The 15,130-nt window shown below is 37.2% G+C and overlaps 1 protein-coding gene across 6 annotated transcripts in view; it reads left to right on the top strand.

Annotated features, from left to right (window-relative positions):
• The window catches only part of ELF1 (E74 like ETS transcription factor 1), a 141,078-nt gene that overhangs the window by 14,043 nt on the left and 111,905 nt on the right, over positions 1-15,130 (top strand). The window contains exon 2 of one of the 6 annotated variants that reach the window (XM_073212552.1): positions 1,429-1,500. The exons of the other annotated variants lie outside the window; for them this stretch is intronic. The gene's annotated coding sequence lies outside the window, so the exon portion shown is untranslated. The remainder of the gene's footprint in view (positions 1-1,428; positions 1,501-15,130) is intronic. 6 annotated transcript variants of the gene reach the window in all.

The following is a 15,130-nucleotide window of genomic DNA, read 5'->3' as shown; positions in this document are numbered from 1 at the left end:
TTTGTGAGAATAAATTCTGACGACTGAAACTGCTGGGTAAAAAGATACACACATTAAGACTTTTTAGTTGTGAAATTGCCTTCTGGAATGATATTCTTTTATTCCCATGAATAGAGTGTGATGTCATTTATTTGTCCTCTACCCTTTTTAATCATTTTACTCTTGGCTATCTTAATAGGTGAAAACTGGTATTGTTTTTGTGCTCTGAGGTTTAAGAATGAACAACTTGGAATATCTTTTCTTGCATTGGGCCACGTTTCTTTTGTGAAGTGCCTATTCATGCTGAACACCCATGTTTTCTATTAGTGTTTTGTTTAGTTAATAATAGTTTTTTTCCTCCCACATTTTATGAAAGTTTTTAAAGTTGAAGTTTTATAATGAACACTCATATATCTCCCCCTAGATTGTACTGTTAACATTTTATTTTTGTTTTATCACACATTTATCCTTCTATCTAAAGTAAATTGCAGGCATTAGTACATTCCATTGAAATACTTTAGCATGCTTATTGTTGATTGCAGTTTCATAATTTGTTTAGTGTTTTTTTATTTTGAGGTACAATTTACATAAAATTAAATACATGACTTTTTTAATTTAAACATTTTATTTTAACTTAAAACAAAATTGGATGTTCGTCGATCAATCTTTTGATGAAGAGGCCAGGCTGTTTTCTTTGAGAATGAGCCCACTGTTGTCTTTCTTACACACCCACAATATATTGCCTAAGATTTCTAGTTTTGGTTTTTAAAGTGGAGCAAGAATTTTGTTTTGTAAATCATTTGCTGAGTTTCAACACATGTATTTGTCTATGTAAACTAAACCCAAGACTAGGTTTGGTTTGGTTTGGTTTTCCTTTCCTTTCCTTTTTTTTTTTTTAAGGTCTTTTGGCCATATTTTCTCCCTAGTTTGAACTTCACCTTAGCTTTGATTGTGGTGCTTTAAAATTTTTATGTAGTCAAATGTCATCCTTTCCTTACATTTTTTCTGTCATTTGTATTATACACAGGAAGACATTCCTTGCCAAACAGTATACAGATGTTTAGTATTTCTCTTTCTTTTTAACATTTAAGTCTCTAATTGAAATAATGTGACTTAGGGATTTAAAAAAATGATTAACAATGGTTTGAAATTGTTAGCTAATGTCCAATGGACAATCTTCCCTTCTGTGGGTTTTTTTGTCCCCAGACAAAATTAGAATTTAATGTTTTCATTGATGCCATTTTTATTATAACCTATGTTTGTATACAGTATCAGATATCTTTCTTTGATACCACCAGATGTCTTTTTTTAAAAGATTAAATAGAATAGTATATATCTAGTCCTACATTTAGCTAGCTACTTGAGATAATTTATTGTCTGGTAAGGCACATCCCTCTTCATTTTTTTTTTCCAAACTTCTTCATTTTTCTTCTGTATTCTTTCTTTCAGATGAACTTTAGCAGAATCTTGAAGTATGGGGAGAGAGGATAGTGGGGAAACAGCAAGAACAAAGGCAGAGAGGTTGGTAAATCTTGGGAATTTATTTCTCTAGTTTGTAATTGTCTTAATTCTTATTGTGTATAGCAGATTATACATATTTTAGTATCCTTATATTTGGGAAATGCCTACTACGGTGGTTCAGAGTAAATTCTAAAGGTCAAAATATTTATGAGGTTTTAAAAGTTTGGGGTGTTACAGAAAGGAAAGGATTCTAGAGTGAAAGTAGTTTTAGATCCTGGCTTTAAATGAGCAATCCTAATTTTTGAACAACCGTATGTATCACCTATATTACTACTACTCAGGATTCTGTGGGCTGATTCTTCAGATCAGAGATAACTCAGCTGGGGCTAGATACATAATCTAGGGTGGCTTTACTCACATGGTTGGGGGCCTCTCTATGGCTCTGATAACGTAGTGGTAGAAAAGGGATCCCAGCAGCAAGAGAGGGTAAGCCCCTGTGTGCCTATACTTTTCAGGCCTCTGTGTGTGTGTGTGTTTTTTTTTTTTTTTTTATAATTCAGTGGCCCAAAGCAGATCACTTGGCCAATCCCGTTTAAGGGATGGAGAAGTAGATGCTACCTCTTGATGGGAGATCAGTCACTTTTCATACAGAGACGTATGAGCAAATCAGTAGCTATTACTGCAACAGTTTACCACAAGAAGGTAAAGGAGTAAGCTACCTGGATATCTAAAAGAAAAGCTTTCTAGGCAATGAGAACGGGTTGCAAAGACCTAAGGGGAAAGAATGCTTGATGTGTTCATGGTTTAATAGCAAGGAGAGAAAACAGTACCATTGTAGAGGCTGGGGCCAGAGTAAGATCTTGAAGTCCTTGTAAGCATTATGAAGACTTACTCTTTGTAAAAAGAGGAGCCTTAGGAGGGTTCTGAAGCCGGAGAGTGATATGATTTGACTTATCTTTCTGAATAGATTACTTCTGGCTGCTGCTTTGAGGCTAGATTGTAGGGAGAGAAAAATAGAAGCAGGAAGACAAATAGACTATTGCAGTAAATGCAGGTAAGAGATGACTGGTTTATAGCAACAATGACGTTGGGTGGTTATAGGCTTCTAAATATTTTGAAGAGTAACTGACAGGATTTCCTGACAGCTTGGATATGGGTATATGACAGAGGAGTCAAGATCCAAGGTTTTTCATCCATGAAGCTATGAATTTGGTCTCTGCAGCATTGAATTGCCACCAAGATGACCTGAGAAAATTGGGGATTGAGTAGATTTTGGAAGGAAGATCAGGAATTCAGGTTTGGATATGTTAAGTTTGAGAAGACTCTCAGACATTTGACTGGAGTTGTCAAATTGGAGAGAAGAATCTGGAGTTCAGGAGCAAGACCTGGAGATAGAAGTTTGAGAACATCAGAATACATAGAATTTAAAATACCAAGGATTTTAATTACTAAAATGATTGTAAATCTGAAATACTTTGAAATTTTTAAAGTTTTGTTATGGTTATGGGTTCAAGTATGGAAGAAGAGCAGCAGAGCAGTTTAGCTATAGCTAAAATGTATTCTTTGTGATAATAGTAAAAATATGAGTTCAAAGAAACCATTGTTCCATCCACACAGTATTATGAAACACAAATAAATAAAGTGTGTAGGCTAAATATCTTATTTGAATATCCCTTTTACTGAAAAATATACCAACTAGTTTCTAATTAGGGAAGTTTATTGACAGGAGGCAGTATAAGTAAAAGCCTGAAAGGGACAGAAGGCCAAAAGTTGAAGGACAGGGCCGACTGGATATTCAATCAGTCTTAAACTATTGGGAATTTTTCTTCTTTGTTCTCTCCTCCTCTTTCAGTCTCTCTCTGTTTCTCATTTTATTCATAGTGTATTAATATAATGAGATGTGCAGGTATAAGTACTGAGACTAATCCAGAAGATATTCTCTCAGATGCAAAGCTTTACTGCTCTGGGCTTGATCCTCAGGGCTGCCAGACCCAGCCTAACCAACCTTTTCATAGATACTGGGTTCAGGGAAGTGAGAAAGGGGCCCTGCTTTTTGTGTAATTTAGACATATACAGAAATGACTTGAGAATGGTTTAGATCATGTGGAAGAGAAAAAAACAGATTTATCATTGAGCCATTATTTAGTTGAACTTCCAAATGTTTTCATTCAGCAAATATTTATTAAAGCAACTATTGTGGGTCAAGAATGCTATTAGGCTGAAGTAGATGACCAAAATGAGACATGTAAACAAATGATTAAAAAAAAAAAGTGCAATATTCTTTACCAGATATTCCAGCAGAGTAGGCAGGGGGAGTTAAGAACAAAATCAATTCACCTTTAGGCCCCCAACACTTACTAGAGTGCTTTACATATTGTAGCAGTGCTTAAATATATTTATGAATGGATAAACAATGTGATACATGCATCTGTTATATCATTAACAGAATACTGTGGGAGCATAAAGAGGAAGTGACCAGTTTTTCCTTGTAACAATAGAGGACAGAAAGGCTTTGCAGGAGATTCAATGGGTGGGGAAGGTGAGTGAATGTGGGGTTAGAAAGCACACTCTGAACTAATAAAGGCAGCAAAGCTGGATTGTGGGGTATGTAGGGAGTTGGAATGGCCACTGGTGAGGCTACAACAAATAGACTAAAGTCAGGATGCAAAAATATCTTGTACTGGAATTTATTCTGTGGGTGCTGGTAAGCTATTGAAGGTTTTTTTTTAGCGGGACTATTAAGAAGTAGAATTTATGAGAAGTTACTTAAAGATATCATTCTTGAATTGGGAAATCAAATGTTGATAGAATTTTAAACTTATGCATTGGAAGTAGCACAGCTAATTATGAAATTTATGGTAGAATCTGTTTTATTAGTGTAGGTAAAACCTATACTAGGTATTCAAAGTATATTAAGGTATTCAAAATATACAAGATGTCATTGGGTTGTTTTTGAAAGAGAAAGAAACAATGTGTTTTTTTAAAATACATGTTTTTATTGAAGTTAGTTGATATGAAATATTATATTGGCTTCAAGTATACAACATAGTGCTTTATTTGATAGTTACATACATTATTAAATCCTCACTCCAACTAGTGTAGTTACTGTCTGTCAACATAGAAAGGGTTACAGAACTATTGGCTGTATTCTCTATGCTGTACTTTCATCCTTCTCACTAATTTATATTATGATTGAGATTTTGTGCCTCTTTATCACCTTCACCTACCACCCCAACCCCTCCCCTATGGTAACCACCAGTCACGTCTCAGTGTCTGTGAGTCTACTGCTGTTTTGTTCATTTTCTTTTGTTTGTTTTTAGATTCCACATATAAGTGAAATTAAATGGTGTTTGTGTTTCCCCATATATTTTTGCTTTATGAAATTAATGTAAACCTTTTCCTTAAGATTATGATTTTAGTATTTGTTAACTTATTTTGAAATGATTTTAGGTTTATAAAAGAATTGCGTTAAGTAGTACAGAGAGTTCCTGTATATTCTTCATCCAGCGCCCACTAATGTTAACAGTTTACATAATCACAGTACAATGATCAAAATTAAGAAATTAACATTGGTACAATACAATTAACTAAACTGTTTAGGATTTTCTTAGTTTTTTCACTAATCTCCTTTTCCTGTTCCAGGCTCCATACAGGATATATTACATTGCACTTAGTTATCATGTGTTCCTAATCCTCTCAAATCTGTGATGGTTCCTTGTTTTTTATTTGACTTTGACACTTTAAAGATTACTGGTCAGATATTTTTGCAAATGTCCCTCAGTTTGATTTTGTCTGGTATTTTCTCATGATTATGGACAGGAGTAGAGTTTTTGGGTTATTGGAGGTTTTGTTTTTTTTATTATTTAAAAAAAATTATTATGAAATAAAATTGACACTTTGTTGAAGGTATACAATTCTATAAATTTTGACACATGTATACATTTGTATGAGTTTGTTTAGCCACCACCATAATCAGAATATACAACAGTTCCGTCACTCTTCAGAACTCCCTCATGGTCTCTGTAGTCACACTCTACCCCTAATCCATACCCCTACAGCCACTGATGTCTTCATCATTGCACTTTGTCTTTTGGACAGTATCATATAAATGGAATCATAGAGTATGTAAGTTTTGGACACTGGCTTCTCCCACTCAGCATACTGCCAGGTTGTGTTTATCACTAGCTTATTCCATTTTATTGCTGTGTGGGTACTGCTATATGTTTGTATATCTCCCCATTTTTTTGGTGAGTATTTGAGAACACATCATCTATCTGGCACTTTAATCAAGTGAAGCGAATTTTGTGTAAAATAGGGATTATCATCTTCTCTTTTATGAAAGTGAAAACATAAGCTTATGTAGTTTAAGTAGCTCTAGGTCATATATATAACCAGCTAATAGTGGAGTTGGGACTCAGACCTGGGTAACCCACTTGAAAGCCCATGATTTTGAACTGCATGGCTAGTTGCTAATGTTTGTTTCTTCATTCTCTGTTTGATCAACAACGTAATTAAGAGGAATTGAAATTCTTGTTTCTTGAGTATATTCTAAAATTTCCCTACTCTTCTCTTTATATTTGATTCTTTTTATTGGAGAGCAAGGTAGTATTTTTCACGTTGCTTTGTTTTAATTTTTGGGATTAAGCATTCTGTGATTCAGTTCTAAAGCAAAAGTCAAGTAAATCAGTCCACTAGCAATTACAAATTAACAGTGCATCTATTTATGAGAATTAAAGCCAGAATATTAAGCTTTTTCTTATAAGCTCCTTGTAAATAGTCTGTTTTATTTTATTATTTTTATGTTTTATTGAAGTATAGTTGATACACAATATGTATTGGTTTCAAGTATACAACACAGTGGTTCAACAGTTACACACATTAGTCTTTGTTTTATAGATAGTAAATATCAAATAAAAATAGACATAGTCTAAGTCAGGCTTTTTTGTTTTTTTTATTTTTTATTTTGATATCATTAATGTACAATTACTTGAATATTATGGTTACTAGACTCAGACTGCCCCTATTATCAAGTCCCCCCACATACTCCACTACAGTCACTGTCCATCAGCGTAGTAAGATGCTATAGAATCATTACTTATCTTCTCTGTATATACTGCATTTCCTATGTCCCCCCACCCCCACTGCTACATTATGTGTGCTAATCGGAATGCCCCTTTTTCCCCTTTATCCCTCCTTCCCACCCATCCTCCCCAGTCCTTTTTCCTTTGGCAACTGTTAGTCCATTTTTGGGTTCTGTGAGTCTGCTGCTGTTTTGTTCCTTCAGTTTTTCCTTTGTTCTTATACCCCATTTTAGATGAGTGAAAACATTTAATACTTGTCTTTCTTTGCCTGGCTTGTTTCACTGAGCATAATACCCTCTAGCTCCATCCATGTTGTTGCAAATGGTAGGATCTGTTTATTTCTTACGGCTGAGTAATATTCCATTGTGTATATGTACCACATCTTCTTTATCCATTCATCTACTGATGTACATTTAGGTTGCTTCCATATCTTGGCTATTGTAAATAGTGCAGCGATAAACATAGGGGTGCATCTGTCTTTTTCAAACTGGAGTGCTGCATTCTTGGGGTAAATTCCTAGTAGTGGAATTCCTGGGTCAAATGGCATTTCTATTTTTAGTTTTTTGAGGAACCTCCATACTGCTTTTCACAACGATTGATCTAGTTTACATTCCCACCAGCAGTGTTAGGGGGGTTCCCCTTTCTCCACATCCTTGCCAACATTTGTTGTTGTTTGTCTTTTGGATGTTGGCCATTCTAACTGGTGTGAGGTGCTATCTCATTGTAGTTTTAATTTGCATTTCTCTGATGATTAATGATATGGAGCATCTTTTCATGTGTAAGTAAGACTTTTTTAAAACAAAAGGCTTTCCTTTTATATTGTCTAAAATTTTACTAGTGGCAAAAAATGTTTGTCTTTTTTAAGAACTTGGAGGTTTGGTATGTTTGATGAGCATTTTTGAACTTGTGCTAAGTCTGCTTAAATATCCTACTGCCAGAAGATGAAAAAATGTTTCCAGAATATTAGTATATTTCTTTTTTTAAAGCCTTTTATTAGTTAAGTAAAATAAATGCAAATGGATTTTGGAGGGATTTGTAAACTCACTGTTCTGAAGATATGGTGATTTTATGTATTACTTTCAGTGAACTATATAAAAATTCGGTGAGATGTCTTTTTAAAAATATAGCCTCAGTATATTTTTGTTCTCAGCTCTTCAAATACTATTCAGAGGATTTGGAAAGACTATAGAATCATAAAATGTTAGAAATGGATCTTCAAAATTATCAGATTTCCAGATACTCGGAATATTTTACAAAAAAGGAAACTGAAATCCCTCAGTAGTGTAAAGTAACTTATCCACAGTGGCAGTTGGTTGTAGAAGATGCTTGATACAGTTCTTGCCCTCAAGGGGGTTATCTGGCTGTTGGTCAGTGTAGCAGCAGACTTGTACAAAGTTAACTGCAATACAAGGTGGAATGTTCTGGGCAGTAGAAAAGGTACTACTGTTCTTAACAGCCTCATCCTCTCCTGCCCATGCCCCAGTCTTTTCTTGACCCTTTTGTAACAAAATTACTTTCTCCTACCTTTAGTTTCTTGCCTCTCATTCTTTCTTAAACTCTCTCTAATCACGTTTTGTTTATCTCTACCACAACGTGAAAACTCTTCTTTCAAAATCAACCTTGACATCCAGTTGCTAAACTCAGTTGTCGTTTTTTTCTCAGACCTCTTTTTATTTGACCTGCCATCAGCATTTGGCACAATTGCCCACTCCCTCCTTTTGGAAGCACTTTTCAGTCAGATTCTAGGATGATACCATTATTTGCTTTGTTTCCCTGCTACAGATCTGGTGCTCTTTTCCAAGAGTCAGTCATTGTTATCTTTTATATCCATATGTCTGATACCATATATATTAATATCATGTATGTGCTAATGACCCCTGAATTTATATATCTAACCCACAACTCTACCCTGGTATTCAGGACTATATATCTAGCTCCAGGACAATATGTTCAATTTGATACCTGCACTTGGATAGCTAATGAACATCTCAAACTTAGTGTGTTCAAAACTGAACTCCAGATATCCCCCCATCCCAAACTGCCACCCATTTGTAGTCCCTTCCTATCTCAGTTTTGGCAACTGCAGTGTTCCAGTTCCAAATATATAGTTTTGAAGACTTTCTTTTCCCTACAACCCAGTTTCTGTCCATTCAGACATTTCTCAAAAACATATCTGTAATTTAATCATATCTTTCTCTCCTGCTGCCTCCTTTGTCTAAGTCATTATCATCTTTTTTTCTGCATTAAATATTAAAAAAATTTTTTTTGTATCATATACAATTACATGAAGAACATTATGTTTACTAGGCACACCCTTCACCAAGTCCCCTCCACATACCCCTTCACAGTCACTGTTCATAAGTGTAGTAAGATGCTGTAAAATCACTACTTGTCTTCTCTGTGTTGCACAGCCCTCCCCGTGCTCCCCCAACACTATACATGCTAATCGTAATGCCCCCTTTCTTTTTCCCCGGCCCTTATCCCTCCTTTGTCACCCATCCTCCCCAGTCCCTTTCCCTTTAGTAACTACTAGTCCATTCTTGGGTTCTGTGATTCTGCTGCTGTTTTGTTCCTTCAGTTTTCCTTTGTTCTTATACTCCACATATAGGTGAAATCATTTGATACTTGTCTTTCTCCGCCTGGCTTATTTCACTGAGCCTAATACCCTCTAGCTCCATCCATGTTGTTGCAAATGGTAGGATCTGTTTATTTCTTACGGCTGAGTAATATTCCATTGTGTATATGTACCGCATCTTCTTTATCCATTCATCTACTGATGGACATTTAGGTTGCTTCCATATCTGGGCTATTGTAAATAGTGCTGCGATAAACATAGGGGTGCATCTGTCTTTTTCAAACTGGAGTGCTGCATTCTTAGGGTAAATTCCTAGGAGTGGAATTCCTGGGTCAAATGGTATTTCTATTTTTAGCATTTTGAGGAACCTCCATACTGTTTTCCACAATGGTTGAACTAATTTACACTCCCACCAGCAGTGTAGGAGGGTTTCCCTTTCTCCACAACCTCGCCAACATTTGTTGTTTCTCTTTTCGATGATGGCAATCCTTACTGGTGTGAGGTGATATCTCATTGTGGTTTTAATTTGCATTTCTCTGATGACAAGCGATGTGGAGCATCTTTTCTTGTGTCTGTTGGCCATCTGAATTTCTTCTTTGGAGAAGTGTCTGTTCAGCTCCTCTGCCCATTTTTTAATTGGATTATTTGCTTTTTGTTTGTTGAGGTGTGTGAGCTCATTATATATTTTGGATGTCAGCCCTTTATCGGATCTGTCATTTATGAATATATTTTCCCATACTGTAGGATACCTTTTTGTTCTATTGATGGTGTCCTTTGCTGTACAGAAGCTTTTCAGCTTGATATAGTCCCACCTGTTCATTTTTGCTTTTGCTTCCCTTGCCCGGAGAGATATGTTCAAGAAGAGGTCACTCATGTTTATGTCTAAGAGATTTTTGCCTATGTTTTTTTCTAAGAGTTTTATGGTTTCATGACTTACGTTCAACTCTTTGATCCATTTCGAATTTACTTTAGTGTATGGGGTTAGACAGTGATCCAGTTTCATTCTCTTACATGTAGCTGTCCAGTTTTGCCAGTACCATCTGTTGAAGAGACTGTCATTTCCCCATTGTATATCCATGGCTCCTTTATGGAATATTAATTGACCATATGTTTGGGTTAATGTCTGGAGTCTCTATTCTGTTCCATTGGTCTGTGGCTCTGTTCTTGTGCCAATCAATACCAGATTGTCTTGATTACTGTGGCTTTGTAGTAGAGCTTGAAGTTGGGGAGCGAGATCCCCCCCACTTTATTCTTCTCAGGATTGCTTTGGCTATTTGGGGTCTTGGTGGTTCCATATGAATTTTTGAATTATTTGTTCCAGTTCATTGAAAAATGCTGTTGGTAATTTGACAGGGATAGCATTGAATCTGTATATTGCTTTGGGCAGGATGGCCATTTTGATGATATTAATTCTTCCTAGCCAGGAGCATGGGATGAGTTTCCATTTGTTAGTGTCCTCTTTAATTTCTCTTAAGAGTATCTTATAGTTTTCAGTGTATAGGTCTTTCACTTCCTTGGTTAGGTTTATTCCTAGGTATTTTATTCTTTTTGATGCTATTGTGAATGGAATTGTTTTCCTGCTTTCTCTTTCTATTAGTTCATTGTTGGTGTGTAGGAAAGCCACAGATTTCTGTGTGTTAATTTTGTATCCTGCAACTTTGCTGAATTCTGGTATTAGTTCTAGTAGTTTTGCAGGGAGTCTTCAGGGTTTTTTTTTTTTTTATGTATTTTTGAATTCAGTTTGCTAATATTTTGTTGAGTATTTTTGCATCTTCAGGGTTTTTTATGTACAATATCATATCATCTGCAAATAGTGACAGTTTGACTTCTTCTTTACCAATCTGGATTCCTTGTATTTCTTTGTTTTGTCTAATTGCTGTGGCTAGGACCTCCAGTACTATGCTGAATAACAGTGGGGAGAGTGGGCATCCCTGTCTTGTTCCCGATCGCAGAGGAAAAGCTTTCAGTCTCTCGCTGTTCAGTATGATGTTAACTGTGGTTTTATCATATATGGCCTTTATTATGTTGAGGTACTTGCCCTCTATGTGCATTTTGTTGAGAGTTTTTATCATGAATGGATGTTGAATTTTGCTGAATGCTTTTTCAGCATCTATGGAGATGAGCATGTGGTTTTTGTCCTTCTTTTTGTTGATGTGGTGGATGATATTGATGGATTTTCCAATGTTGTACCGTCCTTGCATCCCTGGGATGAATCCCACTTGGTCATAGTGTATGATCCTTTTGATGTATTTTTGAATTCGGTTTGCTAATATTTTGTTGAGTATTTTTGCATCTATGTTCATCAGGGATATTGGTCTGTAGTTTTCTTTTCTGGTGGGGTCTTTGCCTGGTTTGGTATTAGAGTGATGCTGGCTTCATAGAATGAGTTTGGGAGTATTCCCTCCTCTTCTATTTTTTGGAAAACTTTAAGGAGAATGGGTATTATGTCTTCTCTGTATGTCTGAAAAAATTCCGAAGTAAATCCATCTGGCCTGGGGGTTTTGTTCTTGGGTAGTTTTTTGATTACCGCTTCAATTTCATTGCTGGTAATTGGTCTGTTTAGATTTTCTGTTTCTTTCTGGGTTCTTCTTGGAAGGTTGTATTTTTCTAGGAAGTCGTCCATTTCTCCTATGTTTTCCAGCTTGTTAGCATATAGGTTTTCATAGTATTTTCTAATAATTCTTTGTATTTCTGTGGGGCCCGTCGTGATTTTTCCTTTCTCATTTCTGATTCTGTTGATGTGTGTTGATTCTCTTTTTCTCTTAATAAGTCTGACTAGAGGCTTATCTTTTTTGTTTATTTTCTCGAAGAACCAGCTCTTGGTTTCATTGATGTTTTCTATTGTTTAATAAAACAATTTTATTTATTTCTTCTCTGATCTTTATTATGTCCCTCCGTCTGCTGACCTTAGGCCTCATTTGTTCTTCTTTTTCCAGTTTCGATAATTGTGACATTAGACTATTTATTTGGGATTGTTCTTCCTTCTTTAAATATGCCTGCATTGTTTTATACTTTCCTCTTAAGACTGCTTTCGCTGCGTTCCACAGTAGTTGGGGCTTTGTGTTGTTGTTGTCATTTGTTTCCATATATTGCTGGATCTCCATTTTAATTTGGTCATTGATCCATTGATATTTCGGAGCATGTTGTTAAGCCTCCATGTGTTTGTGGGCCTTTATGCTTTCTTTGTACAATTTGTTTCTAGTTTTATACCTTTGTGGTCTGAAAAGTTGGTTGGTAGGATTTCAATGTTTTTGAATTTACTGAGGCTCTTTTTGTGGCCTAGTATGTGGTCAATTCTGGATAATGTTCCATATGCAGTTGAGAAGAATGTGTATCCTGTTGCTTTTGGATGTAGAGTTCTATAGATATCTATTAGGTCCATCTGTTCTAGTGTGTTGTTCAGTGCCTCTGTGTCCTTACTTATTTTCTGTCTGGTGGATCTGTCCTTTGGAGTGAGTGGTGTGTTGAAGTCTTCCAAAATGAATGTATTGCTTTCTATTTCCTCCTTTAATTCTGTTAGTATTTGTTTCACATATATTGGTGCACCTGTATTGGGTGCATATATGTTTATAATGGTTATATCCTCTTGTTGGACTGAGCCCTTTATCATTATGTAGTGTCCTTCTTTATCTCTTGTTATTTTGTTTGTTTTGAAGTCTATTTTGTCTGATACTAGTCTTGCAACACCTGCTTTTCTCTCTGTACTGTTTGCATGAAATATCTTTTTCCATCCCTTGACTTTTAGTCTGTTAATGTCTTTGGGTTTGAGGTGAGTCTCTTGTAAGCAGCATATAGATGGGTCTTGCTTTTTTATCCATTCTACTACTGTGTGTCTTTTGATTGGTGCATTCATTCCATTTACATTTAGGGTGATTATTGAAAGATATGTACTTATTGCCATTGCAGGCTTTAGATTCATGGTTACCACAGGTTCAAGGTTAGCTTCTTTACAACCTTACTGCCTAACGTAACTCACTTATTGAGGTATTATAAATGCAGCCTGGTAATTATTTCTCTCCCTTTTTATTCCTCCTCCTCCATTCTTCATATGTTGGTTGTTTTGTTCTGTCCTCTTTTTAGGAGTGCTCCCATCTAGAGCAGTCCCTGTAAAATACCCTGTAGAGGTGGTTTGTGGGAGGCAAATTCCCTCAACTTTTGCTTGTCTGGGAATTGTTTAATCCCTCCTTCATATTTAAATGATAATCGTGCCAGATACAGTATGCTTGGTTCAAGGCCATTCTGTTTCATTGCATTAAATATATCATGCCATTGTCTTTTGGCCTGTAAGGTTTCTGTTGAGAAGTCTGATGATAGTCTGATGGGTTTTCCTTTGTAGGTGACCTTTTTTCCTTCTCTGGCTGCCTTTAATACTCTGTCCTTGTCCTTGATCTTTGCCATTTTAATTATTATGCGTCTTGGTGTTGTCCTCTTTGGGTCCTTTCTGTTGGGAGTTCTGTGTACTTCCGTAGTCTGAGCAACTATTTCCTCCCCCAGTTTGGGGAAGTTTTCAGCAATTATTTCTTCAAAGACACTTGCTATACCTTTTTCTCTCTCTTCATCTGGTACCCCTATAATGCGAATATTGTTCCTTTTGGATTGGTCACACAGTTCTCTTAATATTGTTTCATTCCTGGAGATCCTTTTATCTCTCTCTGCATCAGCTTCTATGTGTTCCTGTTCTCTGGTTTCTATTCCATTAATGGCCTCTTGCATCTTATCCATTCTGCTTATAAATACTTCCAGAGATTGTTTCACTTCTGTAATCTCCCTCCGGACATCATCCCTTAGCTCTTGTATATTTCTCTGAATCTCCATCTGCATGTTTATGATTTTTAGTTTGAATTCTTTTTCAGGAAGACTGGTTAGGTCTATCTCCCTCTCAGGTGTTGCCTCTGTGATTTTTGTCTGTCTCAGATTCTGCCTTTTCATGGTGATAGAGATAGTTTGTGGCGCTAGGGCGAGTGACGGCTGGGAGAATGTCCCTTCTTGTTGGTTTGTGGCCTTCCTCTCCTGGGAGAACAGTGACCTCTCGCGGCTTGTGCTGGGCAGCTGTGCTCAGACGGGGCCTCTGATTCCTGCCGGGCGGCTATGGAGTTTAGCGCCATAGATGCTGTGGGTATGGCCTCCCTCGGGCTCTTGCTCCGATATGGCAGAGCCGCGTTGGAGGGAAATGGCAGGGATGCTATTTATCTTCATGAGGGGCTTCCGAGCTGCCCTGCTGCACAGGGGGTTAGGGTGCCCAGAGTTCCCCAGGATTCCCAGCTGCTGGGCTAGCTGTCCTGGGAAGTGTCCATCCAGCTGTGGGGTCCCTGTCCCTTTAGGACTTTCAAAAAGCACTTGCTTTTCTTTGTCCCTGGGGCACCAGCTGCGGGGATCGTCTTACAGGTCTTACTGTCCTGTTTCCCTCGTTTCCAGCACCCCACGCACGCACTGTGTCTGTGCTCTGGTGCGATGGCTGGGGCTGGGTGTTTAGCAGTCCTGGGCTCCCTCTCCGTCCCCACTCCGACTCCTCTCCTCCCGCTGGGAGCTGGGGTGAGGGGCCTTGGGTCCCGCCAGGCTGCGGCTTGTATCTTATCCCCTTTGCGAGGTGCTGGGTTCTCGCAGGTGTGGATGTGGTCTGGATGTGGTCCTGTGTCTTCTGGTCTCTCTTTTAGGGAGAGTTGTATTTGTTGTATTTTCAAAAATATATGTGGTTTTGGGAGGAGATTTCTGCTGCTCTACTCATGCTGCCATCTTGGCTCTGCCCCTCATTATCATCTTTTATGAGTATTGCATTAGTTTCTCCTTGCTTCCAACCTTGCCCCTCTGCAGTCTGTTTTCAATATAACCATCAAATCTTGACCAGGATTCTCAAAACTCTTTAATTGACATCTCTGAACAGTGAGGCTCTCCATTAGTTTCTAGTTCTCCCCCTCCTTCTACAATACTGTCTTTATTTTCTGTACTTGGAAATAGGCCTCCTTGCTTCCTTGGACATTACAGACCAGCTTCCTGTTAGTGTCTTTGTACAGGTTTTTTTTCTGCCTGGAATGTT

Source organism: Manis javanica, chromosome 9 (assembly GCF_040802235.1).
Source record: "Manis javanica isolate MJ-LG chromosome 9, MJ_LKY, whole genome shotgun sequence".
Taxonomy (NCBI): Eukaryota; Metazoa; Chordata; class Mammalia; order Pholidota; family Manidae; genus Manis; species Manis javanica.
The sequence above is the reverse complement of the archived record's forward strand: the minus strand, read 5'-3'. Positions and strand labels throughout refer to the sequence as shown.